At 40.4% G+C, this 27223-nt stretch overlaps 1 non-coding gene across 1 annotated transcript; it reads left to right on the forward strand.

Moving 5' to 3' along the window:
• The first annotated feature begins 2865 nt into the window (after positions 1–2865).
• LOC149005216 (small nucleolar RNA R71) lies at positions 2866–2972 on the forward strand. Its single transcript, XR_016170058.1, has one exon. It is a non-coding gene; the product is annotated as a small nucleolar RNA R71 (small nucleolar RNA).
• Positions 2973–27223: the final 24251 nt, after the last annotated feature.

The raw sequence follows: 27223 nt of genomic DNA on the forward strand, positions 1-27223 counted from the left end.
ATAAAACCCAGCATGTCCAAGAAAGCTTCTAATCCCTTTCACACTTGATGGAGGTGGTAATTTTTCTATAATGGCAACCTTGGCTTTATCCACTTCTAGACCTTGTTTGGAAACCTTGTGTCCAAGAACAATCCCTTCTCTAACCATAAAATGGCATTTTTCCCAGTTGAGGACTAAATTGGTTTCTTCACATCTCTGTAGAACTTTTGCCAAGTGAGTGAGACATTCATCATAAGTTTCTCCAAAAACTGAAAAATCATCCATAAACACCTCTACAAATTGTTCCACCATATCAGTGAAAATGGCCATCATACATCTTTGGAAAGTGGCTGGGGAATTACAAAGACCAAAAGGCATTCTTCTAAAGGCAAAGGTACCATATGGGCAAGTGAAAGTGGTCTTATGTTGATCTTCAGGAGCAATGGCTATTTGATTGTACCCTGAGTATCCATCTAAGAAGCAATAATACTCTTTTCCAGCCAATCTATCAAGCATTTGATCAATGAAGGGTAGAGGGAAATGATCTTTCCTTGTAGCCTTGTTAAGCTTCCTATAGTCCATACATATTCTCCACCCACTCACTATTCTTGTAGGTATCAACTCCTTATTATCATTCTCCACAACTGTCATTCCTCCTTTCTTGGGGACACATTGTACTGGACTCACCCACTTGCTGTCTGAAATTGGATACACCACCCCATCATCTAACCATTTAATGATTTCCTTTTTGACCACTTCCTTCATAATTGGATTCAGCCTCCTTTGATGCTCCACAGAATTATTACAGCGGTCTTCCAGCAGAATTTTGTGCATGCAAATTGATGGGCTGATTCCCTTGATATCCGATATGGTCCATCCTAATGCTTTGCTGTATTTCTTCAGCACTTTAATTAACATATCTTCTTGCTCTGCTGTTAGCACTTGCTGAAATGATAACTGGAAGTGTCTTTCCTTCACCCAAATAGGCATACCTAAGGTGTCCTGGAAGAGGCTTCAATTCTAACACAGGAGGCTCTTCAATTGATGGCTTAGGAGATTGAGTTGCATGCTCAGATAATACAAGAGGATCAAATCCACTCTTTCTTAATGTCTCAGCTGGTCTTGCATCTAATCATTTAATGTAGCTACCTGCTTCATCACCCACTTATGAAATTTCAGATGTTAATGAAAGCTCTAATGGATCTTTACTACCCTTTGTCTCAACTTCTTCTAAAACCAGCTCCTCTATGATATCTACCATTGAGCATTGCTCTATCTCATCTGGAGATTTCATTGCCTGGAAAACATTGAAAGTGACTTGCTCTCCATTTACCCTCATAGTTAATTCTCCTTTATGCACATCAATCAAAGTCTTTCCAGTGGCCAAGAAGGGTCTTCCAAGAATGATGGGCACATCTCTATCAGCTTCAAAATCAAGAACAATGAAATCAGCAGGGAAGATGAACTTATCAACTCTTACCAAGACATCTTCAATTTTTCCTTCAGGATGAGCTAAGGATCTATCAGCCCACTGAAGTGTTCCTGTAGTTGGCCTTGCTTCTCCCACACCAAGCTTCTTGAAGATTGACATTGGCATAAGGTTAATGCTAGCTCCAAGGTCACAAAGGGCTCTCCCAATATAATTTTCTCCAATAGCACAAGGAATGGTGAAACTCCCAGGATCCTTTAATTTTTGAGGAAGCTTGTTCAACAAGAAGGCACTACTCTCTTGTGTCATGGCTACTATTTCAAACTCTCCAAATCTTTTTTTTTTAGAAAGGATGTCTTTCATGAATTTCACATAATTTGGCATTTGTTCAAGTGCTTCTACCAATGGTATATTGATGTGGAGCTCCTTCAAAACATCCAAGAATTTCTTGAACTGATGGTTTTGTTGCTGCCTTTGAAATCTTTGAGGAAAGGGGGTGGTTTATAAGGCACTTTTTCCTGGAGAACCCTGTTGCAATGGAGTTGTAGCTGGTGGTTCAACACTTTGGTTTTCAAAATCAGATTGGTCCTTTTGAACAGCCCTTTGGATCTTCCTTTTCCCTTTCTTCTTGGATAGGATTAGTTTCCTTCGGTTGACTGGACTTAACATGAGGTGGCTCTATATATTTCCCACTCCGTAATGAAATAACCTTGCAATGCTCTTTGCCTTCCCGCCTAGGATTTTCAGTATCACTTGGCAGTGATCCTTGAGGTCTGTTGCTTAAAGCATTAGCTAGCTGCCCAACTTGATTCTCCAAATTTCTCAATGAAGCTGCTTGGCTCTGAATAATTGCATCATTCTTTGCCATGTATTCTTTCAATAGGAGCTCAATTGATGAAGAAGGTTCTATAGGCTGAATCTTCACTTGCTTGTTGAGCACTTGGAAGCTGATAAGGTCTAGTTGGGGTAGATGATGGGCCTACATTCTGTCCTTGACCATTCCAAGAGAAGTTAGGGTGCTGCCTCCAACCAGGATTATAAGTGTTGGAATATGGGTTATTAGCTTTGCTGAAATTACCAACATAGTAGGCTGATTCTGGGTTAGATGGACAACTATCAAAGACATGCTCCCAACCACAATATGTACAAGAGACTGCTAGATTTTGTTGTGGTTGTACAGTTGCAGCCAAGTTTCTGATTTTAACACACTAGTGAGAGATGAAACTTGTGCGATTAAGGGCATCCTTGCATCCAACTCATAAATTCCAGCCACCCTCTTACTTGCAGCAGCTCTTTCAGCTGGCCATTGGTAGTTGTTGTTGGCCATCCTTTCCAAAATTTCATAAGCCTCATTGTAAGACTTTGCCAATATAGCCCCATTGGCTGATGCATCCACTATGGATCGAGTTTGTCCACTTAAACCATTGTAGAAAGTCTCCATCTGAATCCAATGAGGAATGCCATGATGAGGACATTTACGCAAGAGCTCCTTAAACCTCTCCCATGCCTCATATAAAGACTCACTATCCAACTGTTGAAAACCAGTTATGTCATTTCTGAGCTTGGCATTCTTTGTTGGAGGGAAGTACTTCATCAAGAACTTCTCTACCAAGTCATTCCATGTAGCTACTGATTGGGGAGGTAAGGAGTTCAACCACGCTCTTGCTCTATCCCGCAATGAATAAGGGAATAGCTTCAATCTCAAAGCCTCTTCAGTTGCTCCAGGTATCTTGAAAGAGTCACTTACTTCCATGAAGAGTCTAAGATGGAGATGAGGATCTTCTGTTGGAAGCCCACTGAATTGTCCCACAGTTTGAAGCATTTGGAACATCACCGGCTTAAGTTCAAAATGTAAGGCTTGAATATCTGGCCGTACTATGCTTGGATTCAGCTCATGCAACATGGGGACAACATATGCTCTGATGGCTCTATCTCTATCATCACCCTCAGCAGCCATATTAGTCTCATTATTATTCAATCCATTTCTCACTGCTTCATCCATTTTTGGAACTGCTGCTAGGCCTCGTTGCTCCCTTCTTCTAGCTCAAAATGTCCTTTCTATTTCGATGTCAAAGGGTGCCAACTCTTGATCAGGCAGCGTGTTCATACAAGGGTAAAAGCACATGAGAATAAAAGGAAACTAATATCAAAGTAAAGAAATTTCAGTAGATAAAACAAAAACTTACTTCTACACTAATTATCAAAGACAAAATTCCCCGGCAACGGCGCCAAAAACTTGTTGCTTGTATCTCAAGATATCACGCAAGTATACGTATCGCAATCAAGTAATAAATGATAAGTAAAGTATCGATCCCATGGAGAATTATATCCTTAACTTTCAATGTAAAAATAAAATTGATTTAAATGAAATTAACAAGGTTGATTGGTGTTTGTCTAACTAATTAACCAAATGAGAGGTAAAGAAAACTAAGGAACTAAAATGTAGATTTGAGCAATGGAAGAAACTTAATGAGTGACAAGTGTGTTAGGAATCAAGTTTCCCTTCCCCTGAATTTTAAAACACAAATACTAAAGCAATACTACAACCCCAAGATAAACCAAGAACTTGGAATGAATGGCAATATGGTATTTTCCAATACACATAAGCTAGCATCCTAAATCAACATCTACATATTCCTATGAAGAATTGAATTAAGAATGCAATTTAAACCCAATCCAATCAATGGTAATGTGAGGTAATTGGGTATTTCTACCCAACCTACTAATTAACACAACCTAATTAAAGATGATGCTAACTCACACAATTCAACAAACACTTAGACTTCATTAATTTTCCAATTAATGAAATCATAACATTCATTCAAGAAAGATGGTTCAAGAACTGAAATTAGTCAATATAACATGCTGAATTCATTAACAATAAAGTGGATTGCAATAAAACTAAAGAACACATGATTAGTTACATATCAAAATTCAGGTTTAGGTACTACTATCATCCCAACACAGCTAAGATTTAGCCCATAACAGAATTCAAATGCATAAAACCAAGTATAGTTGACATGAGACTAGAAAATAAGAAGATAGAGTTATAAAAACAAGAATAAACTAAGGCTTCAATGCTTCCACATGAGCTCCAGCTTTCTTCTTCAGCAAATCAGCAACTCCAGCAGCTCCTTGCTTCCACAAGAGCTCCAGCATTCGTTCTCTACCTCCTTCCTCTCAGCCGAGTCTCTCCCTCACACCTTGGTCGAATCTCCCCTCTTGTCCTCCTTGCCTCTCTTCTCTTTCTTCCATAAATGTCTTCAATCATTAGGTTAGATTCTGGCCATAGGATTAGAACCTTCCTCTTGAGATCAAGGGCTAAAAACCATCATGTATTTACAAGAATTTAGTCCACTTAAGTTAGCCCTTTTTGGTCAATTCCATTTGAATTGGATCTGAGAATATTCTGCTCCGTTGTTGTAGCAATGCAGCAACAACTCTACAACAAAGTTAGAGGACATGTTCTTCTATTATGAATCTTCACCTACATGTTCAAGAGAAAGAGAAACAGTCAAATTCATCCATAAAAAGAAGGGAAATTCATGCAATGTGACAAAAATGAACTAAACAAAATGCAACATGTTGAGACTAAATAAAACAACACCTAATAAATACTATCACTAAAACAAAGACAAAATACTCCTAAATCAAGCCATCTCAAGTATAAAAGTTATAAATCTTAACTCTATTTCATAGAGTTATCACAATTCTATACAAAGCTTTAGATACCGGAGCAGCTCCAGGAGTTAAGTCTATGGAAAACTCAACTTCTCTATCAGTGGGTAGTCCTGACAGATCATCTGGAAACACATCAGCAAAATCACAAGAAACCTTGACATCTTCAAACTTCTTTCCTTCCTTGACCTTGCTTCCAAGTGAAGCACTTTCCACTAATGCATGGACTTGCATCAATGTGGTCAACGTCTCCTTACAAATCATTCCCTTCTCTCCTTGGAACTCAAAAACTGAATTATCACTAACTTGAAACTGAATTCTCTTTGAAGAACACAAGATCACAACATTGTGAGATGTCAGCCAGTCAATTCCCAAGATTACATCAAAATCCTTCATATCAAACAACACTAAGTTCGCCTTCAAATTCTTTCCACAAACCAACACAAGACATTCTTCTAACACTCTATCTAGCTTTACATCAGACCCGAAAGGGGTACTAATCAACAAACAACTAGATAAACACCTGTGTGTTAGATTAGTCTTCAAAGAAAAAGTAGATGAGATGAATGAATGAGATGCACCCGTATCAAACAAAACAAATGCTGGGAATGAAGCAACTAACAATGTACCTTTTGTCACACACCACCAGCCGGTCTTGGTTATCCGCCCGACAACCCATGGGAGTGAACCATCACAAAATCCACGGTCTTACCCATCAATAATAATAAACACAAGTATAGACAATCAAGAGCAAGAATAAGTGCAATAATTAATAAAAAGGTTACAAGACTCCAAATACTCCAATAAATATCCAAGAAAGAATCAAAGGAAAGAATCAAGAATCAAATGTAATATCGAGTTCAGAGAAAGCGAAATAAATAAAATAAATAATTTTCTTTTTAGTTTCTTTTTCTTGATCTAAATAATATTTCTCATGAATAATAAGGAAAGGGGATCCTGCAGTCTTCATCTATACACTCCTCAAATATCCTGGCAATCTGCCTCTTTCGTCCATCAATAGGTGCTAAAAGCACACACCAAGCATCTTCAAGAGGCTTCATGCTCTATAAGTTCATGTACCACTGTCTGTGCCACATCAGCTTCATACGAGAAGGCTTTTTCATACGAATCATCTCAAACTTCCGACGTTCTGCTACCATCTATACAACTCATATAATAAATACAATGAAAGGAATGAGTTCTAACGAACTCAGTAAGGAACAGACAATTCTCATATATATGTCAATACAATCCACGAATGCACATATGAAATGATATGGATGGTACCCAGAAATATGAATGCTACTATGATCTAACTATGCAAGTCTCTAACAGCTGACATGCTTTAAGATATACACCAGCCCTCCTCTAGGTAGGTCTAGTCACTCTGATCCGGCAAGGACTGGTTACCTTTGTAGGGATCCTGGGCAAAGGGGTAAGTCCATACTTGGCTTTCAAACCATGGCTGGGGTTAAGTCAACACTCTCTCACCATGACCATTGGCAATGAGTATTGGCGCATGTTGGGGTTTCTAATCCAATGCAAGTCATAACGGTAACATACTATATGAAGTCCAGATACTTCCCCTATGGCACCAACCAACTCGGTTCATTATCCTTTGCAACCTAGGAGTGAGTGTCACATCCCGCCCCAAATCCACCCAGGGGGTACCCTATCTGGGTTACTCGGGAGTGATCCACAGCCCAACAGATCTAGTTTAGGAACGATCATTTCCACTTATCACAATAATATAATCAAAAGCAAGAACAAATTATAGTATTCAAGTAATCTAATAATAAAAGTTAAGAAATGATCACAAAGAACATCAGAGTGCGGAATAACAAGTACCAAATCAAAAGACAACTGTGCGGAAGGTAGATCGAAATAAGGTAAAGGTTACAACCAAATCTCCAAAGAAGGAAAATAAAAAGGTAAGCAACTAAGTTACATTTTCTTCTAACTTATACAATGTCTCCTCAATAACATAATCATAAGAAACTAAGCCAGGCCGGATCTACTCCTGACAAATATGAGTCTTGAACTGATAGCCTTCACCGATGTAGTCACCGTAGCCAAAGTGGTATGAGTCACCAACTTAGTCCTCAAAGTGTTGACCGTCACAGTCAACAGTAGGAGTACCTGCAGAAAAGTCTAACAAAATATGTTGCAAAAAGGAGTGAGTTCAAAAGAACTCAGCAAGGAAAGTTATTGCATAATACATAAGCCATATGATATCAATCATGAACTGATGCAGATGATATGAGACATAAGATGCAAATATGATTCTAACTCTAAGTATGCTGGTCTCTATGGTAGACATGCTTTAAGTCATAGCACCATACTTCTTTAGGTAGTCTCAGTCACTCATCACCGGGGGGAAGTTGGGTCCTGCATCCCTCTCGGACAAATCCATGGTTGGGGGTTTCGGTCACCACTCTCTCACATCACCATTTGGTCTAAGTATTGGCGCATGTCAAAGTAAAGCCTAGCCCAATGCAAGTCATCTACTTAGTCATATCATGTCAGTTCCAGATACGTCCATTCCTCCCCTCTCGGGATCCTTTCCGGTATCCTTCACACTAGAGTCACGGATATTACTCACCGGACTCATCAACCCTATTGGTCATCCACAAATGGTAAACGGGAAGCTCTCACGTCCCCTCACGGATCATTTCACCGGTCTTGAGTGCCCGTGAGCCCAAGTCTAGCCATTTGCAACCCTACCAATAAATGGCCCCTTCCGGGTATCCGCAATGCAATTTATGTCCTCTCACGGAGTGGTTACCGGTCTTGAGCACCCACAAATCCACACTACTACCACGGGTCGTTCGGTCTCAATGCCCTTCCGAATTGGGTTTGATATGATAGGGACATCCTAGCCATACATCTAGACAAGTCCTATGTATGTCATCCAATGATCCAGGAAAGCGTCGATGGGCATCTTCGGAGAACATCCCATACTATTCCCTCCAATGTCCAAGGACAGAAGTACCAGTAGGGCACTCCCCAATCCCAAATCATACCTAAGCAATCACATGCTTATTTCCATCCATTACATATCAACAATACATTATTACATTGAAAACATGTCATAACATCTCATAATACAATGTATAAATAAATGACAAGAATAAGTAAACATGATAAACCAAGTAACTAAGCATGGTGCTACTGTCATAAGGTAACTACAGTAGTCATATGATGTCTAAAATCAACTAATAAGTTAAGTCTACTAAGTTACCAACAACAGTGTAAAAGTCATACAGTCTATGTTATATGGCAATAACCGTCCTTACCTCAAATTGTGAAGAAGATGATCCGAAGTCACAAGAGAATGGTCCAATTATAGTCTTAAAGCCCTAAACAAACATACATGAAGGATTAGAGAAGAAATCAAAACAATCGGAGATCGAATGGATCAAAACTGGGCAAAAGTTTCTGACAGCAACCTTGTTGGTTGATACATTGGGTTGATGGTATCGACCAATAGTATCGACCAACGAGTCTTGGACGACAAAATGGGATTTTTGGGTTTTGGCTCAAAATGGGTCTTCCGGGTCTTGGATCGATATGAAACTTGGAGGGATGCTTAAGAACAGTAGCAGGAGACTACGTAGAAAGAATTAACATGATCCAATGGTCGGATTGAAAACCCCCAATTTGAGGTCCTAGGTTCAAACTTGCAAGACCCATGTTCTTCAATGAAAACCATTACAATTGCAAGAGAACTTAGGAATTTAATCAATAGAATGATGAGCAACAGAATATAGACAATTACTAACATATAATCAGACCTAATTGAAAGAGAAAATCAGATTAAGAGATGAATTCATGTTGTAAAGAAGAGGAAAATCAAAATAAGAAAGCAAGAACATCATGTATGAGAATCATAGCATGGAAAGAATGAAGAGAGGTTTAATCAACCCAAGAGAGCTTGTAGAAGAGGTGGTTGCAAGGTTGCAGCACCTTCTCCACGAACTCAGTAGCAAGAACAAGATGGGGTAGGAGTAGATTAGAGAGAGAGTGAGAGATTACATACCTTGGAGAAGAGATTAGAGAAGAGAGACAATGATTCTTGTAGAAGATCACCACCCAAGCCAAGGAGGAGGCTTAGAGGAGCTTTCCCACGTTCTCAGATGTTGAAATGAGTGAAATAATGATTTAGGTTCAAGGTTTCACTTAAAAGGACGAAGGAATATCCAAAAAGCATCTTTTTCACGATTCTAGGCTTGTTTTGGTCGATACCTTTGGTTGATAGTATCGACCAACAGTATCGACCAACAGAGTCTCAACAGGATTTTCAGGAATAGTTCAGCAACTTCAAACAGGGATTCGGAAGGCTATACAAGGTCAAATTGAGTGAGGTTTTCTCCTAAAAGTCAATCAAGAAGTCTAGTTTCCAGAAATACCTTTGGATCAAGCATGGGAATTCATTAGGTCTACCAACTAAGCTCACCTTCTTCGATGCGCAAGCAGGATTTGCCAGACATAGTTCAGCAACTTCGGACAGGGATTTGGAGGGCTATATGGGGTCAAATTGAGTGGGGTTTTCTCCTACAAGTCAATCAAGAAGTCGAGTTTCCAGAAATACCTTTGGATCAAGCATGGGAATTCATTAGGTCTACCAACTAAGCTCACCTTCTTTGATGCGCAAGCAGGATTTGCCAGACATAGTTCAGCAACTTCGGACAGGGATTTGGAGGGCTATATGGGGTCAAATTGAGTGGGGTTTTCTCCTACAAGTCCATCAAGAAGTATAGTTTCGGGAAATACTTTTGGATTGTGCACAGGTGTTCATTAGGTCTACCAACTAATTCACCCCTCTTCGGTGCGCAGATTCAAAACTAACACTGACAACGCTCTCAAGTGAGGGGCATCATCGTCAATGTCCATGGGCTTGGGCTCCGACACCAAATCATCAACCAAAAGGGTATACAAGGACTTTTCCCACCACTTTGGGTCATTGGATCAACAGACAATACAAATTCTGGGCCGGGTCAGGGTAAGGATAAGGCCGGACATGGCCTCCTAAGGCTTTCAAGGATAACAACATTGAAATCAAGGTCCAACTTCAAGGTCTAAAATTAAACAAGTCTTTCTTTATCCCAAAACAAATAGGGTACCCCGTGCTAGGTTTGGGCTGGATGTCACAGTGAGAACCCTCATGGACTGGCTATTGCTGTTGGACTCCACTCCTTAACCCTATGGTCATCCACATATTATTGGGGCGGATGTTCTCATGACTCCTCACGACACCCGGTCCGCTCCTTGCACGTCCATGAGCCCAACCCTAACATATGCAACCCTACCATTGCATGACCAACAGTGGACCACTGAATCTCCACATGGGACTGGTTACCGTTGTAGGATGAAACAGAGTCACGTCACCATTGTCACGGGTCACCCGACTTCAATTCCCCTGCCGAAAGGGTAATAGCAAGTGGGGTACCTAGCCATGCAATTCTAGACTCTCCTAGGTATGTCATCTAGTAATCATTATAGTGCTAGAGGCATCAGTGAGCATGTGTCCCATACCACAGCCCTCTGATATCTCCAGCCAAGATATCCCAATGGAATACCCCTTCCATCACAACTACACTACAACACTCTTTATCATTCCATGAACAATTGTGCAATTTCATAAAAGTTGAAGTACATCAAAGAACACCACAAACAACAACTATACAATAAGATTCACATGCTTTATACAATTATAGCAAGTTACATGATCAAATAATACTAAATAAAACAGCTGAATTATCATGTATATGTAATTGCATATAAAGATGAATGCATGTCGTTACCTGTAAATAAGTAGAAGTCCTCTAGAACTCAAACCAATAAAAATTATAAGACCTTCAATAGAAACAGAGGACACCTAGGCATAGGGTTACAAGAATATGTCACATCCACCCAGCCGGTACCCTACCTGGCATACCCGAGTGTGTGATCCACAGCCCCGAAGATCAAGTATCAAGGTAATCAACCCCCCCACATAGACAATAACAAAATCATGAACATAAATAATCAATGTGCAAAAGATAAACAAAAGATACAAATAAGGAAAGAATAAATCATATATCATCAGAGTACGAAAGACAATCAGAATGTCTAAATCAATAAAGTAAAGTGAGGTGGAATCCCACTCTACAACCAGTGGAAAGGTAGTACTAAAATAAAAGGAAAAGGAATGAAAATTAATCCCAATAGCAGGTACAATAAGTAACTAAATTGTTCTCAATCTTATAGACAACATCTCTATAAGTATAAATCTAAAAGATGGCGCAAGGGCGCTTCCACTCTATGGTCAGACTAAGCATCATACGCAGCATAACCACCCGCGGAATCTTCAATGTAATTGTCGTAACCGCAATCACCTTCCTGGAGATATGCCTCTTCTCCTTGCGCTTCTTCATACGAGCAGTCATGATACTCAAAACCTGTAGAGAAATCTAACAATATAAATGGCCGGATTTCAAAGCAAAGTAAAATGTTATATGATATGAAACACATGATGCAATATGATTCTAACTCTATGTATGCTAGTCTCTATTGGCAGACATGCTTTAGGTCATAGCACCGAACTTCTTTAGGAAGGTCTCATCACACAACGCCTTTTGGCAGTGGGTCCAGCATCCCTCGGGACATTCCATGGATGGGGGGGGGTTAAGTCACCACTCTCTCACATCACCATTGGTCTAAGTACCGGCGCATGTCAGGGTCAAAGCCTAGCCAAATGCAAGTCTCCTACTCAGTTACATCAAGTCAGATCCAGATACGTCCATTCCTCGCCCCTGGCGATCCTTTCCTGCATCCTTCACACTAGAGTCCTCATAGTCCCTGACTACGGACTCATCAACCCTATAGGTCATCCACATATGGTAAACGGGAAGCTCTCACGTCCCCTGACGGGTTGGTTACCGGTCTTGAGCGCCCGTGAGCCCAAGTCTATCCATATGCAACCCTACCGATAAATGGTCCCCACAATGTGATTCCTGTTCTCTCACGGGTTGGTTACCGGTCTTGCGCGCCCATGAATCCCCATTGCTACCATGGGTCGTTCGGTCTCAATACCCCTTCGATTAGGGTCTGACATAACGGGACATCCTAGCCAAACACTACTAGACAGCCCTAAATATGTCATCCAACAGTTTAGGAAGGTGTCCAAAGGGCATCTCCGGAAACATCCCATAATATTCCTGTAGTTGTCCAAGGACAGATGTGTCAAAAAGACACCTCCCCCTTTCCAAACCATACTTAATCATACACAAACATAATTCCATAGCATCACATACATGGCAACTTCTTATATGGAAAGAAATCAATAATAACATCCAACTTGCATATATTTGGTAAGTAAATCACACATGAATCAATCTAGTATAAACAAGTAATGCTGCTGTAATCAAGGTAATGCATCAGTAGTATATCAGTGTAAGCATCTAATTAAGGAAATAAACTAACAAGATTCAAATATAGAAACTAGAACATGCAATCTATGTAGTTAAGGAAATAACCATCCTTACCTTATATAACTCGCAAAGGATCTTGGGGAATCAAGTAAGACCTTGACTAAACTTGGGAAGAAAGTCCTAAACAAGTGTATATAACATATTAAGAAAGTTACCTAGAAGGAAAGATATCAAAACATCCAAAATAGACCAAATATGAGGTTGTTGTACTCATTGGTCGATTGGATTGGTCTACTGCCTCAGTCGACCAATGAGTCGACCAACAAAGACAGTGGCCTTCAAAAATCAGAATTTTAGAATATAAAACCGAATTTGGTGGTTCAATAGGATACTAAATAAGGGGGAAACTACAATGGCAGTATACTAGTATATAGAGGACTTCAAAACACTAATCATATCAAGTCTTCAAGTTACAAATTAGGAAACAAAAAGTTACCATAATTAGATCAATCATGGTTCTTGAAGAATTCATAGTAAAAATCATGGACAAGAACAAAAAGATGATGGATCACTGTTTGTGATAAAGAAATCATGAAAAGCATGCTTAGATCTTCAAGAAAATTAGATCTAAGACTGAAGAACATCAATCTAAATAAGGAAAGAGAATGAATACAAGCTTTCCTTCAAAAGCGAGTGATGATCTTGATGAAGATCATCCATCAAGCTTTAGATCCTTAGGAAAAGAGAGGGAAAGAGTATAGTGATGGTTGCAACAGAGATACAGCATCACTACTACTGTCCTCAATCAGAAAAGGAAATAAAAAATAATGAAGAATCAAAGATGAAACATAGAAGACGATGATCACATACCTTTTTGTGTAAAAGAACGAGTTTTGACGAAGATCCGTCAACATAATCACCAAGGATGCAAGGGAGATGACTTGCAGAGGGCTCTAGTACGTTCCAAAGAGTTTGGACGCAGAAAATATGAAGTAGACTCGAGATTGGACTTAAATAGAGCAAGCAAAGACCTAATTAGCAAAATTAGATCCCATTGGTCGATTGGATTGGTCGACTGGTCCAGTCGACCAATGAGTCGACCAATCAGGACAGCAAGTCCAAAACAGGGAAATGAAGGCTCAGATCAAATCCAAACATAAAAGGGGTTTTGCACACACACCAAGTGACTTACATAGTAGGTAGAAATGCCTTTGAACCATGATAGAGAGCACTCCAAGCCCATCAACTAATTCCATCTTCATCAGGATGCAGTTTCCATAAATGGAACACTGACATCAACACTCATGGATTCTAAGCCAGCCACCAAGTCTTCCATTGGGATGGCCCATAACTAACTTCTTGCTTTACTTCGGGTTGTCGGACCTACAAACAACAGGGTTTTCGGGTCAAGGTTAGGGCTGGGTTTCACAATATATAAGAGTCAAGAGTCAAAACAAATCCAAAATCAAACCTACGTTGTCATAGGAAACCAGCCGGTTTCTTGTGCCGGTCGCTTAGGTTAAGCGACCTCCACAAGTGACCGCCCCTGTTTTAGACAGTTTCCAACTCCAAAAATTTGACTTTTGATCATCCGACTTCAATCCGTTTTGGGATGATCTTAGTCGGAATTTCAAACTTAATAGGTCTATAACAAAGGGGTGAAACAAAACCCTAAAATTAACAAAGATTTATTTCCCAAATCATTCCCCTTAATTAGATCCATCCATTAACAAATGCAGGGATTCGTTTCTGGACAGGATCTCATCAAGAACATTGAAAAGGGAGATACAACTAGTCAATTGGATAACCACTAACAAAATGGGGATGGGTTCATATCAATTAGAGGTTAAAAAGTAGAGAATTGCAGATGGAGATTCATTACCTTAATAAGAATCACCAAGAATAGAAGGGAAGAGGTTCCAGATCATTAACAACACTTCGCCCACCTTCCAGCACGTTTCCACTGCCGCCTAATGGCCCAAAATAGCAGTCCCGAACATAATAATGCGTTAATAGGGCGAGAGTTGCTATTTATAACGAATAGAGGACAAAATAGGGCATTTTCCCACGCACAGAACCGGGCGGTCGCTTGGTTTAATCAACCGCTACTAGCAACCACCCCCAAGTATATTGCTACACAAGGGTGCTTTGCTCAGGGAGTTGAAACCCAAACACAACCTAGCCCTAAACAACACATGGGGGAGGTCTTACCTTCATTCCGGACATCTCCAAACACCACTTGCCTTCTACTAGAGATCCAACTTCCTAGTAAGGCAGATTCTTCAACAAAAGAATCCAGATCCATGGGTTTAGGATATGGATCATGGACTTCTATCTGGACACTCCACAAAATTAATCCAACTAGACCTTCGGGTTCTTGGACCTGCAATACGGATTCCGAGTTAGAAAAACGGGGGTTGTTACACCTGTGACAACTTCATGACAAGGATCATGTTCAACACCAGACATGCTGAACACTCTGCTAGAAGGAGTGGCAGGAATAGGAACATGTTTTACAACTGGGGCATATGGTTGAGTAGGTTTCTTCAGACAAAAGTGAGCATAATGGCCTGTCTGCTTGCAAAAGAAACAAGTAGAATCTTTCTATCCAATAGAAGTCGCTACAGTGGGAGGTCTCTGGAATGCAGGTCTAGGATTAGTAATCCTAGGCCGAGAAGGATAAACAGCTCCCCCAGGTCTAGCTCTACCAGAATGACTATGCTGGCCCGCAGGTCTAACACTAGAACTCTATCCAACACTCCTTGGCTGAAAAGTAGGAGTGGGATACGGAGTAGGTCTCACAAATTGACGATCAGGGTGGTCAACATAACCAGGGCTCCTTGGCTGCCAAGGCCTCTGGACACGCACATTTTCTATTTCAGCTTCTTCCAACTTCTTAGCATTCTTAACTACCTTGGCATAGCTCTCAAGAGGGAGAATGGTGAGATACGCCTTTATAGATGGTCGCAGTCCTTTGAAGAATTTCTTCGCCTTTGCATTGTCAAGCTTGATCGAATCAAGGACGAAAAAGTATAGCTCTTCAAACTTTTGCTAGTAGTCCAGCACAGATAAGGAACCTTGAGCCAATGCCATAAACTCTGCTTCTTTGGCATCTTTTACCGCTTTAGGAAAGTAATTCTTATAGAAGGCTTCCTTAAATACTTCCCACGAGACAACACCAGCATGGAGGGTTTCAAGAATAGGGCGAGATGAAATCCACCATGCATCCGCTTCATGCTGAAGCTTCTGCTCGGTGAAAAGTACTTTCTGGGCATCTGTACACTATAAGTGTTGGAAGGCCTTCTCTAATTCCCTCGGCCAATTGTTAGGGAATAGAGCATCCTTTGATACACCGGTGAAAGATGGCACTTGCAGTTTCAGAAAACTCTCCATCATCCTGGTATGCGGGGTCCTTGCGAACCTCTCTACATACGGGGCTGCAACACTTGGGTTCCCTTGCCCGCCAGCGCGATTCTCTTCACAAAGAGCCACAAAGCCCGCCATCCTCTGATTGAACTGGGCTGCCTACTATTGCATCATATTAGTCATGACACTAGCAATATCCTTGAAACTTCAAATTTCAGGGGCATTGGGGATGCCATTAGTGGTATGGCTATCCTCTTGGGTTTGCTGGTCAAAACCCCCAGCAGGCACTTCTTCGTTACCGGTACTACCGGAACCGATGAGACGATTTATCAAAAGGACCATTCTGCAAAAATCAAAGATAACAACACCGAAATTCAAAAATCCATTGATAACCACTTCACCATATGATTAGAATGCTTAAATCATACATGGAGTCATTAATAAAGTAAGCAAACAATCAAACTTTGGTCAAAATCCAAAAATTTCCATCAAAATCCAGCATTTCAGCTTCAGCACTCAGATGGTCGACTGACCAGTTGACCAAGCTCAACAGCATGTGAAATTTTGGCTTTTAACTTCATTTTTCACTTCAAACTTCACTCTAACTCATTTCTCTTGTGGGAGGGATCTGGAGAACATTCTTGCAAGTGTTTCCAAAGAGATTCCAAGTGATTTCCAACTTCAACAACATCAAGACAACATACATTGTGCATCAAAACAAGGTAAAGACTATTCATCATCTTTTCAAGTTGGTTTCTTTGCTTAGATTTCATGAAAATCCATGTTTAACTTGTTGTTCTAGGTTAGAAACATGTTCTTGCATGCTTAGTAACATAATACCATAGTTTCCATGCAAAAACAAGCCTTAAACATCAAGCAAACACAAACTTGCTTTTGCTAACACAGCTGAAATTTCCAAATTTAGAAAAACTTTGATTACTCCTAAACTGCTTTGAATTTAAACATGAAATCAGTTGTCACATGCTAGGAATGATATGCTAGAGGTACTCAAGCAATTCATTTCAACCACTTTCAACGTTTTCAAAAATCACCAATTTTGATCTAAGAAGCCAAAATCCTAATTCTAGCTTGCTGAATTTTTTTGCTTTAGGCCACAATTTCGAGGGATTTTCTTCAATTAAACTTCATAAGCATGAAATTCAGGGTAATACACACATGCTATTATGTTCAATTTGAATTTTCCCCAAAATCGAAAATTTTCGAAAAAATTACGAAAATGCCCTTCTTGTCTATTCTTTTGGTAATTTTCTAACATTGACTTGTTGATCTTTTTCTATAGGTATAGATATCATGGAAAGAAAAGGACGAGGTGGTTGTGGCTCAGGTAGATTGGTTGGAGCCAGGAGAGGTGGTGGTCAAGTACCTTTGCAACCACGAGCGGAGGTGATAGATTGATACCGCTTCGTCACTCCATTGGCCGAGTTTCTTTATGAGGTATACTTTGAACATTGCCGCATCAAGTACAGATGGCTATTACAGACACGAGAGTTGAGGACATTTCGGATCGGACGAAGATTCGATACCTTGAGATGGACACACCTATTCACGGAGGATCTACCGGTGTACCAAGAGTTAGTTCGGCTGTTTTACAGCAATCTGACTTCATTCGAGGAGGGTCATGGTGGTCAGATGGAGTTAGTGATAGTGAGTCAGGTCAGAGGGACTCAGATCATATTTTCCATGAGTACATTGGCAGAGATCTTTGAGATACCTCATTACCCACATGCATGTGTGTGGAAATTAGGAAGTGAGGAATTCAGCAAACACTTACTTCCATATGAGTTGCATGAGATATGTACTACACTATGGGATGATCGTCGGTGCTATCGTCCTAGGATCAGTGGTGAGATAATTCCATTGGCTAGAGTCATCGGACGGATTGTAGGGAGGAACATTATACTGAGAGTAGGACATCACCATGTGGTCTTTGTAATGGATGCTTTGCTCATCTATCGGATCTATTTGGGGTTTGAGATCGATTTTGCATATATTGTACAGAATGTTATGATCGATATTGTAGAGCGCTCAGCTACTAGGAATCTTTGTTTTGGATGCCTACTAACATGCATCTTTAGGCACTTTGGGTGGGGTTCGATGGTGAGGAGGTGATAGACCGGGACATGGGATATCCGATTGGCGCGAGGACCATTGGACTCATGCAGCTGGATGATGCTGTGAGGTCACCAGGTCCGGAGGATGAGTCTGAGTATGAGGATGAGGTGGCACCAGTAGATGAGGGACAAGATGCTCTAGATTCTAATGATCATGATGAGGAGGATACATAGATGCGTGATGCCGGTCAGGATGATCAGGGAATTCCTACACCACACTTTGAGGTAGGGGGCCCATCACATGCCGCTCCAGAGACACCCGACTTACATGCATGGATGCTTTCATGACTTCCATGCGAGAGAGGATGGAGGTTAGGCAAGAGCAGGCGTATGAGAGGGTAGAGTCGAGGCAGACACAAATGTATGAGAGGATGGATTCGAGGCTTAGGTAGATGTATGAGAGGTTAGAGGTGAGGCATGCACAGATAGTGTAAAATCTAGCCCTATCCTAACCCTGACTGTAATATCCAGCCCTATTCTAACCTTGACCCTGACCCGAATCCACTGCTGTATTCAGGTCCGAAGACCCAAAGCGGTGGAAAAAGAGATTTATGGACCATTCTGATTGATGATCATGATTCGGAGACCGAGCCCATGGACATTGACAATGATACCCCTTGCTTAAATGCATAGTCAGTGTTTAAGGAAAGCCTGCGCATCGGAGAAGATTAATATAGTTGATGTAACAAATGACCTCCTGTGCACAATCCAAAGGTATTGCCCGAAACTAGACTTCTTGATTGAATTGTGGAAGAAAACCTCACTCAATTTGACCTTGTATAGCCTTTCAAATCCCTACTTGAAGTTGCTGTTCTAAACCTTAGTTTTCTGCTGGAAATATTTTGGTCAATCCTTTTGGTTGATACCATCGACCAAGGACCATCGACCAAAATATCCCAGTCTGCCAAGTTAATGATTCCATGGAATATTCCTTTTCTATTTATTATAACCTCGAGCCTTGAGCCCTATTGCAATCATTTTCTCACCTGAGAACGTGGGGAGAGCTTCCCAAAGCAGCTCCTTGGTTAGTGTGAAGGGTACCTCATCAAAGACACTTAGTTTATCATTGATTCTTGTCTTCATCTTCCACACTAAGGTATGACTCCTCATTCCACTCTCTACCCTACCATTTTCTACTCTTTTCTATTGCCACCTTGCTGATGAGACATTGGGAATGGTGCTACAACCTTGCAACCACCACTCCAAGTGTCTACTCATGTTCAATCCATGATTTCCTTAGTTATTCATTGATGCTATGCTTCTATCTCATGCCTAGCATATGTATTCCATGATTTACCTATTAACATCATGCCATTTGATATCAAACTGAGCTATAGAGTGTATTGTGTTCATGTTTAACATTGTCATATGATTCCAATCGAATTTCTATTAGTTCCTCTAACTATTACATGCTATTCCTCATCAATGCAATCAATTCCAACTCATGCCATGATGTTTATCACTTGAACTTGATAGCTCAAATTGGGGCTTTTTATTTAGACCATGGGATTGGGTTAATTTCTTGATTTATAGTGTCCTACTACTGTTGTTAAGTATGCCTCCAAGTTTCAGATTGATCCGAACACCGGAAGACTCATTTCGGATGAAAACCCCCAAAATCCACATTTTTGTCTCGAAGGAAATTTTGGTAGATCCTTTTGGTAGATACCATCGACCAAAGACCATCGACCAAAATGTTGGCAGACAGCAACCTTGGCCAATTTTGATCCAAATGACATCCGATCTTCCCGAATTCTTTTCTAACTTATTATTGATGTTTGTTTAGGGCCTTAACAATTCTATTGGACTATTCTTGGTATTCTCAATTCATCATCAATTCATCCAAGGTAAGGATGGTTATCTCCATAAACATATAAGTCATCAAATATTGAATTGTGTTTTATTTAAAGAATGAAATCCCTTAATTTTCTTTCAATCATTATAAGACAGTTACATATGTGTTAGAACAGTAGCATTTAAATCTTTATACTCTTGTTGTGTTACTTTATCATTTTGAATTGCTTATGTTTATAATGATTCGTTTCAATATCATGATTTGATTACTATTATGAATATGGATTGGATGCATGAGAAATGATGAGATTGGATATGTGATTGCTTACGTATGACTTGGGATTGGGGGGTGTCCTACTGACACTCCTGTCCTTGGGCATCGGAGGGAATAGTATGGGATGTTCTCTGATGGTGCCTATCGACACTCTCCCGGGTTATTGGATGACATACATAGGACTGTCTAGTTGTGTGGCTAGGTTTATCCTTGTCGTGTCAGACCCGAATAGGAAGGGCATTGAGACCGAACAACCCGTGGTAATGTATGGTTGGATGGGCGCTCTAGGCCGGTAACCAATTCGGTAGGGGATATAAACCATGCTACAGATACCTGAAAGGGGCCATTTATTGGTACAGTTGCATATGGATAGACTTGGGCTCACGGGCGCTCAAGACCGGTAACCAATCCGTGAGAGGACGTGAGAGCTTCCCGTTTACTATATGTGGATGACCAATAAGGTTGATGAGTCCGAAATCCGGGAATTCGCTGACTCTAGTGTGAAGGATACCGGAAAGGATCGCCGGGGGCGAGGAATGGACGTATCTGAATCTTACTTGACCGACTGAGTAGATGACTTGCATTGGGCTAGGCTTTACTTTGACATGTGCCAGTACTTGACCAAATGTTGATGTGAGAGAGCGGTGACCGATCCCCTTACCACGGCTTTTTTGATGACTTTACCGATCTTCCCCGGGCATTCCCAAGATATGGAAATGGGAGAGTGACTGACGACCCAGAGAAGTATGGTGCTATGACTTAAAGCATGTCTACCCTAGAGACTAGCATTCATAGAGTTAGACTCATATTTGCATCATATGTTCCATATCGCATTGCATTATTATATGTTCTGAATGGGTATGATATCTAATTATGGAATAACTTCCTTGCTAAGTTCTTCGAACTCATTCCTTTTGTGCAAATGTTTTAGATTATATTCCAGGTACCGAAGATTACGATGGCACCTGTAAAACCCAGCCCTAACCTTGACCCGGAAACCTTGTTATTTGTAGGTCCAGTGACCCGAAGTAAAGTAAGAAGTCAGCTTTGGGCCATCCCAGTGGAGGACTTGGTGTCTGGCTTTGAATCCATGAGAGTTGAAGATGAAGTTCTATTTATGGAAACTGAATCTTGATGAAGATCGGATTAGTTGATGGACTTGGAGTGCTCTCTATCATGGTTTGAAGGCATTTCTACCTATTAGGTAAGTCACTTGTTATGTGTGCAAAACCCCTTTAGGATTGGATTTGATTTGGGTCTTCAATTCCCTGTTTTGGAATTAGTGTCTGCATTGCTGTCTTTGGCAATTAGGTCTTGCTTGCTCTATTTAAGTCCAATCTCGAGTCTACTTCGTATTTTCTGCCTCCAAACTCTTTGGAACGAACCAAAGACCTCTGCAAGTCATCTCCCTTGCATCCTTGGTGATTTTCTTGACGGATCTTCGTCAAAACTCTTCCTTTTGCATCAAAGGTATGTCTACACTCTCTTCTTCTCCTCCATCTCTATTTTGCTTTCCTTTTTGAGTTGAGACAGTAGAGGAGATGCTGCATTCTCTGTTGTAAACATCTCTGGACTTGTCTCTCATGATCATCCTAAGGATTAAAGGCTAAAACAATGATCTTAACCATGATCATTGCAAGCTTTTGAAGGAATCATGATCAAACCATGATCTAGTCTTTGTTTAACTTCTGATTTGAATTCTGATCTCCTTGGATCTTCTATATTGATCATGTTAGTAGTCAATTGCTGTGTTTTCTTTTCATGATCCATGATCTATCAATCTCTAGTTGTTTCTCTTCTACCATACCATGTTTTCTTCATGAATCATGATAGTTACATATATGGTAGGTTTTGTTTCCTTATTTAGATTTATGCTTTTAAGCCTATTTCCTTGAAGATCTAAGTATGCTTTTCATGATACCTTTACCTGAAGCAATGATCCATTCTCCTATTGTTCTTGTCTTTGATTTCTATCTTGAATTCTTCAAGATCCATGGTTGATCTAATTATGGTAACTTTTTGTTTCCTAATTTGGATCTTGATGACTTGATTTGCTTAGTGTTTTGAGATCTCCTATATGTTAGGATACTACTAATGTAGTTTACCCCTTGATTAGTACCCTTTTGAACCACCAAATTCGGATTTTATATCTCAAAACTCTGATTTTATAGGTTATCGTCGCATTGGTCGATCGATTGGTCGATGGACCAATCAACCAATCCACTCGACCAATGAGTACAACAACCCGGAATTGGTCCTGTGTTGGATGTTTTGGTATCTTTTCTGTTAGGGATCTTTCCTAATATGTTGTATACACTTGTTTAGGACCTTCTTCTCAAGTTTGCCAAGATCTTACTTGATTTCTTAGGATTCCTTTGCGAGTTATAAAAGATAAGGATGGTTACTTCTTTAACAACATAAATTGCATATCTTAGTTTCTATATTTGAATCTTGTTAATTTATTTCTTTAATTAGATTCTTATAATGTTATACTACTGTGGTACTATCTTGATATCAGTAGCATTACTTATTCATATTGAATTGACTCATGTATGATTTACTTATCAATTATGTACAAAGTGATTGTAATTATTGATTTCTCTCCATATATGAAGTTACCATATATGTGATGATATGAATTGATGCATGTGTATGCTTAAGTATGGTTTGGAAAGGAGAGGTGTCCTTTGACACTTCTGTCCTTGGACTACTACGGGAATATTATGGGATGTTTCCGGAGATGCCCTATGGACACCTTCCTAAACTGTTGGATGACATATCTAGGATTGTCTAGTAGTGTTTGGCTAGGATGTCCTGTTATGTCAGACCCTAATCGGAGGGGTATTGAGACCGAACGACCCGTGGTAGGAATGGGGATTCATGGGCGCTCAAGACCGGTAACCAACCCGTGAGAGGACAGGAATCACATTGTGGGGGCCATTTATTGGTAGGGTTGCATATGGTTAGACTTGGGCTCACGGGCGCTCAAGACCGGTAACCAACCCGTGAGAGGACGTGAGAGCTTCCCGTTTACCATATGTGGATGATCAATAGGGTTGATGAGTCCGTAGTCAGGGACTATGAGGACTCTAGTGTGAAGGATACCGGAAAGGATCGTCAGGGATGAGGAATGGACGTATCTGGATCTGACTTGATGTAACTAAGTAGAAGACTTGCATTTGGCTAGGCTTTACCCTGACATGCGCCGGTACTTAGACCAATGGTGATGTGAGCGAGTGGTGACCTATACCCCCAGCCATGGAATGTCCCGAGGGATGCCGGACCCATTACCAACTGATGATGAGTGATTGAGACCTTCCTAAAGAAGTACGGTGCTATGACTTAAAGCATGTCTGCCAATAGAGACCAGCATATATAGAGTTAGATTCATTCATTCATTGCTTGTCTCATACCATATTGCATTTATGTTTGTTCCGAAATCCCGCCATTTATGTTATTATGGATTTAATCGCGCTTTACCGAGTTTCTTTGAAACTCATTCCTTTATTGTACAATGTTTGTTAGACTATTCTGCAGGTACTGAATACTATGACGGCCCCTATGAAGAAGCGCAAGGAGAAGAGGCATATCTCCAGGAAGGTGATTGCGGTTACAACAATTACACTGAAGATCCCGCGAGTGGTTATGCTCCATACGATGCTTAGTCCGACCATTGAGTGGAAGCGCCCTTGTGCCGTTTATGAGATTTATACTTATAGGGATGTTGTCTATAAAGTGGAGAACAATTTAGTTACCCATTGTACTTGCTACTGGGATTAGATTTTGTCTTGCTTATTCTCTTTTAGAACTACTTTTCCGCTGGTTGTAGAGTGGGATTTTGCCTCACTTTACTTATCTGTTTTTGACACTCTGATTATATCTAATACTCTGATTTATATATGATTCATTCTTTCCTTATTGGAACTATGGTTTATCTTCCGCACTTTTATTATTATTGTTCATGATTATGTTATTGTTTATGTGGGAGGTTGATTACTCGATACCTGATCTTCGGGCTGTGGATCACACTCTCGGGTATGCCAGATAGGGTACCGGCTGGGAGGATGTGACAACACCTCCTATGAGGCGGACTATGATTCCACATACTACCCTTCGGGTAGTGGCGTCTGTGAGGATCCGTATATTGGAGCCGAGGAGGATTACTATCCGCACCAGGGTTAGCCCCACAGTTGTGAGGGAGCGGGAGCATTGGGTTTACTTCATCCGTACTGTTGAGGAGACTACCATTAGTATAGAAGAAACCCTAGCATAGTGCCCCATTCCCCTAGTGTATTTATGGAACCGTTGGTCTTGTAATTAACTTATCTTTGAGATTATCTTTTGACACTTAGATATGTATTTGACGTTATTACACTTCTTTTCCGCTCCTCTGAGAGAGTGGTTATCATACCTTCTCTCACCCTTATGATTATGCGTATACTTTAATGTTATTGTCTTCCGCACTCTGATTTATTTAATCTTATCTTATCCAGGATACTTAGTATTAACTGTTTTTACCATTGATTATTACTGTACATGATTATGTTACCGTGTATGTGGGAGGCATGGACCTCAGATCATTGATCCTTGGACTGTGGATCACATCCCGAGTATTCCAAATGCGGTACTAGCTGGGTGGATGTGACATTGACCCTAACCCGGATCCACTGTTGTTTATAGGTCCGAAAGACCCGAAGTGGTGGTAGAAGAGACTTGTGGACCATTTTGATTGATAATTATGAGTCAGAGTTCGAGCCCATGGAAATTGACGATGATACCCCTTACTTGAGTACATTGTCGGTGTTTACTGAGAGTCTGCACATCGAAGGAGAGTGAATTAGTTGAAGTAACTAATGGACTCCTATGCACAATCCGAAGGTATTTCCCGAAACTAGACTTCGTGATTGAATTGTAGAAGAAAACCCCATTCAATTTGACCCTATGTAGCCTTCCAAATCCCTTCCCGAAGTTGCTGAACTAATCTTGATTTTCTGTTGAATTCTAGTTTGGTCGATTCTCTTTGGTCGATGCCATCGACCAAAGTTTCCTGCATGGACAAGTTAATGATTCTTGGGAAAATTCCCTATTCTATTTATACTAGCCTCGTGTTTTGAGCCCTATTGCAATCATTATCACTCCTGAGAACGTGGAGAGAGCTTCCCAAAACACCTCCTAGGCATTTGTGAAGAAGATTCCACCCAAATCATTGCTAATCAATGTTCCTTGTCTCCATCAACAACTACAAGGTATGATTCATCACTTCCACTCTCTATTCTATTCTTTTCTATTCTTTTCTATCCCTCTTTTGTTGTTGAGACCTTGGAGATGGTGCTGCAACCTTGCAACCATCACTCCAAGTGTCCACTCTTGCTTAACCCATGATCCTCTCACTTGCCCATTGATGCTATGCTCTCATTTCAAACTTTGCATATGCATTCTTTGATTTTCCTCTTAACTTCATACCTTCTTGTACAAAACTGAGGTATATAGTATGCTATGTACATGTTTATCACTAGCATATGATTCTAATTAGATTCCTATAAGTTCCCTTAGCTAATGCATGCCTTTTCAATGTCAATGCCATCAATTTCAATCCATGCTATGATGCTTGTCTCTTGAACTTAGTAACTCAATTTGGGGCTTTCTATTTAGACCATTGGATTATGTTAATTCCTTGATTTCTAGTGTCTTCATACTATTCTTAAGCATCCCTCCAAGTTCCGAATCGATCAGAACCCCGGAAGACCAATTTCGAACCAAAATCCCCAAAACCCATTTTGCACCCCCGAAGACAATTTTGGTCGATCCTCTTTAGTCGATGCCATCGACCAAGACCATCGACCAAATTGGTTGCTGACAGCAACCTTAGCCTGTTTTGACCCATTTGACATCCGATCTTCCCGATTTCTTCTCTAACTTCTTATTTATGTTTGTTTAGGGTATTAACACTACTTTTGGATCATTCCTTGGTAATTCTTGATTCGTCATCAACTAAACCTAAGGTGAGGATGGTTATCTCCATAAACACATAGGCAATGAACCTATGTTTTGGTGCTTATACTTAGAGAACATAGTCTCTTAGTTGCTTTTGAATATTATAGGACTACTATACATGTTTTAGGAGAGTATTATTGTGATTTCATATACTCTTGTCATAATGATTTATTATTCTTGTTACTTGTATTCATGATGGATCCTTTTGATGTTATGATTTAACTTTTATCATGATGATGTATCAAATGTATGAGATATGATGGACTTGAGTATGTGATTGCCTAGGTATGATTTGGGATTGGGGAGTGTCCTATTAACGCTTTTGTCCTTGGGCATCGGAGGGAATAGTATGGGATGTTCTAGTGCCTATCAACACTTTCCCGTATTATTGGATGACATACATAGGATTGTCTAGTTGTGTGGCTAGGATTGTCCTTGTCGTGTCAGACCCGAATCGGAAGGGTATTGAGACCGAATGACCAGCGGTAGTGTATGGTTTGAGGGCACTCAAGACCGGTAACCAACCCGGGGAGGACATAAACCATGCTACGGATGTCACATCCCACCAGCTGGTACCCTATCTAGAATACCCGGAGGTGTGATCCACAGCCCCAAAGATCAAGTTTAGGAACGATCATATCCATTTATCACAATAACATAACCAAAAGCAAGAACAAATCATTTTATTCCAATATTTATTAATAAAAGTCAAGAAAGGATCTCAGAAGGGTCACTAAAGAATATCAGAGTGCGGAACAATAAGATACCAATCAAAAGACAATTGTAGAGTATAGCGGAAATATACCCCACAACATATGCGGAAGGTAGATCGAAATCTAAGTAAAGTTCTAAGCTAATACAATAAAAGTCTAGAAGAAACAAGAGAATCTAGTCAACATCTTCAGTCGGCTCTTCTTCTTTTTCGGTCTTCATCTTCTTCACTTTAGGGTCATGCTCTTGAAGCTCGGAGTAGCATCTAGCACACGATCCCATCGGCGAATAAGACGATGGCGGCTGCCGTCAATGGGAGCCATCAATGCAGTCCAAATCCGAGTGTTGGCTGCCTCGTTGTTCATTATCTTGTCCAAGGATTTCTAGAGCTGAACCATATAAGGAAAGGTTCTCCGTGCTGGGGCATGAGTTCTCTTTTGATTCTGCAATGTCA

This window comes from Hakea prostrata, chromosome 9 (genome assembly GCF_041222555.1).
Source record: "Hakea prostrata isolate BN-2017 chromosome 9, UWA_Hpros_2, whole genome shotgun sequence".
In the NCBI taxonomy this organism is placed as follows: Eukaryota; Viridiplantae; Streptophyta; class Magnoliopsida; order Proteales; family Proteaceae; genus Hakea; species Hakea prostrata.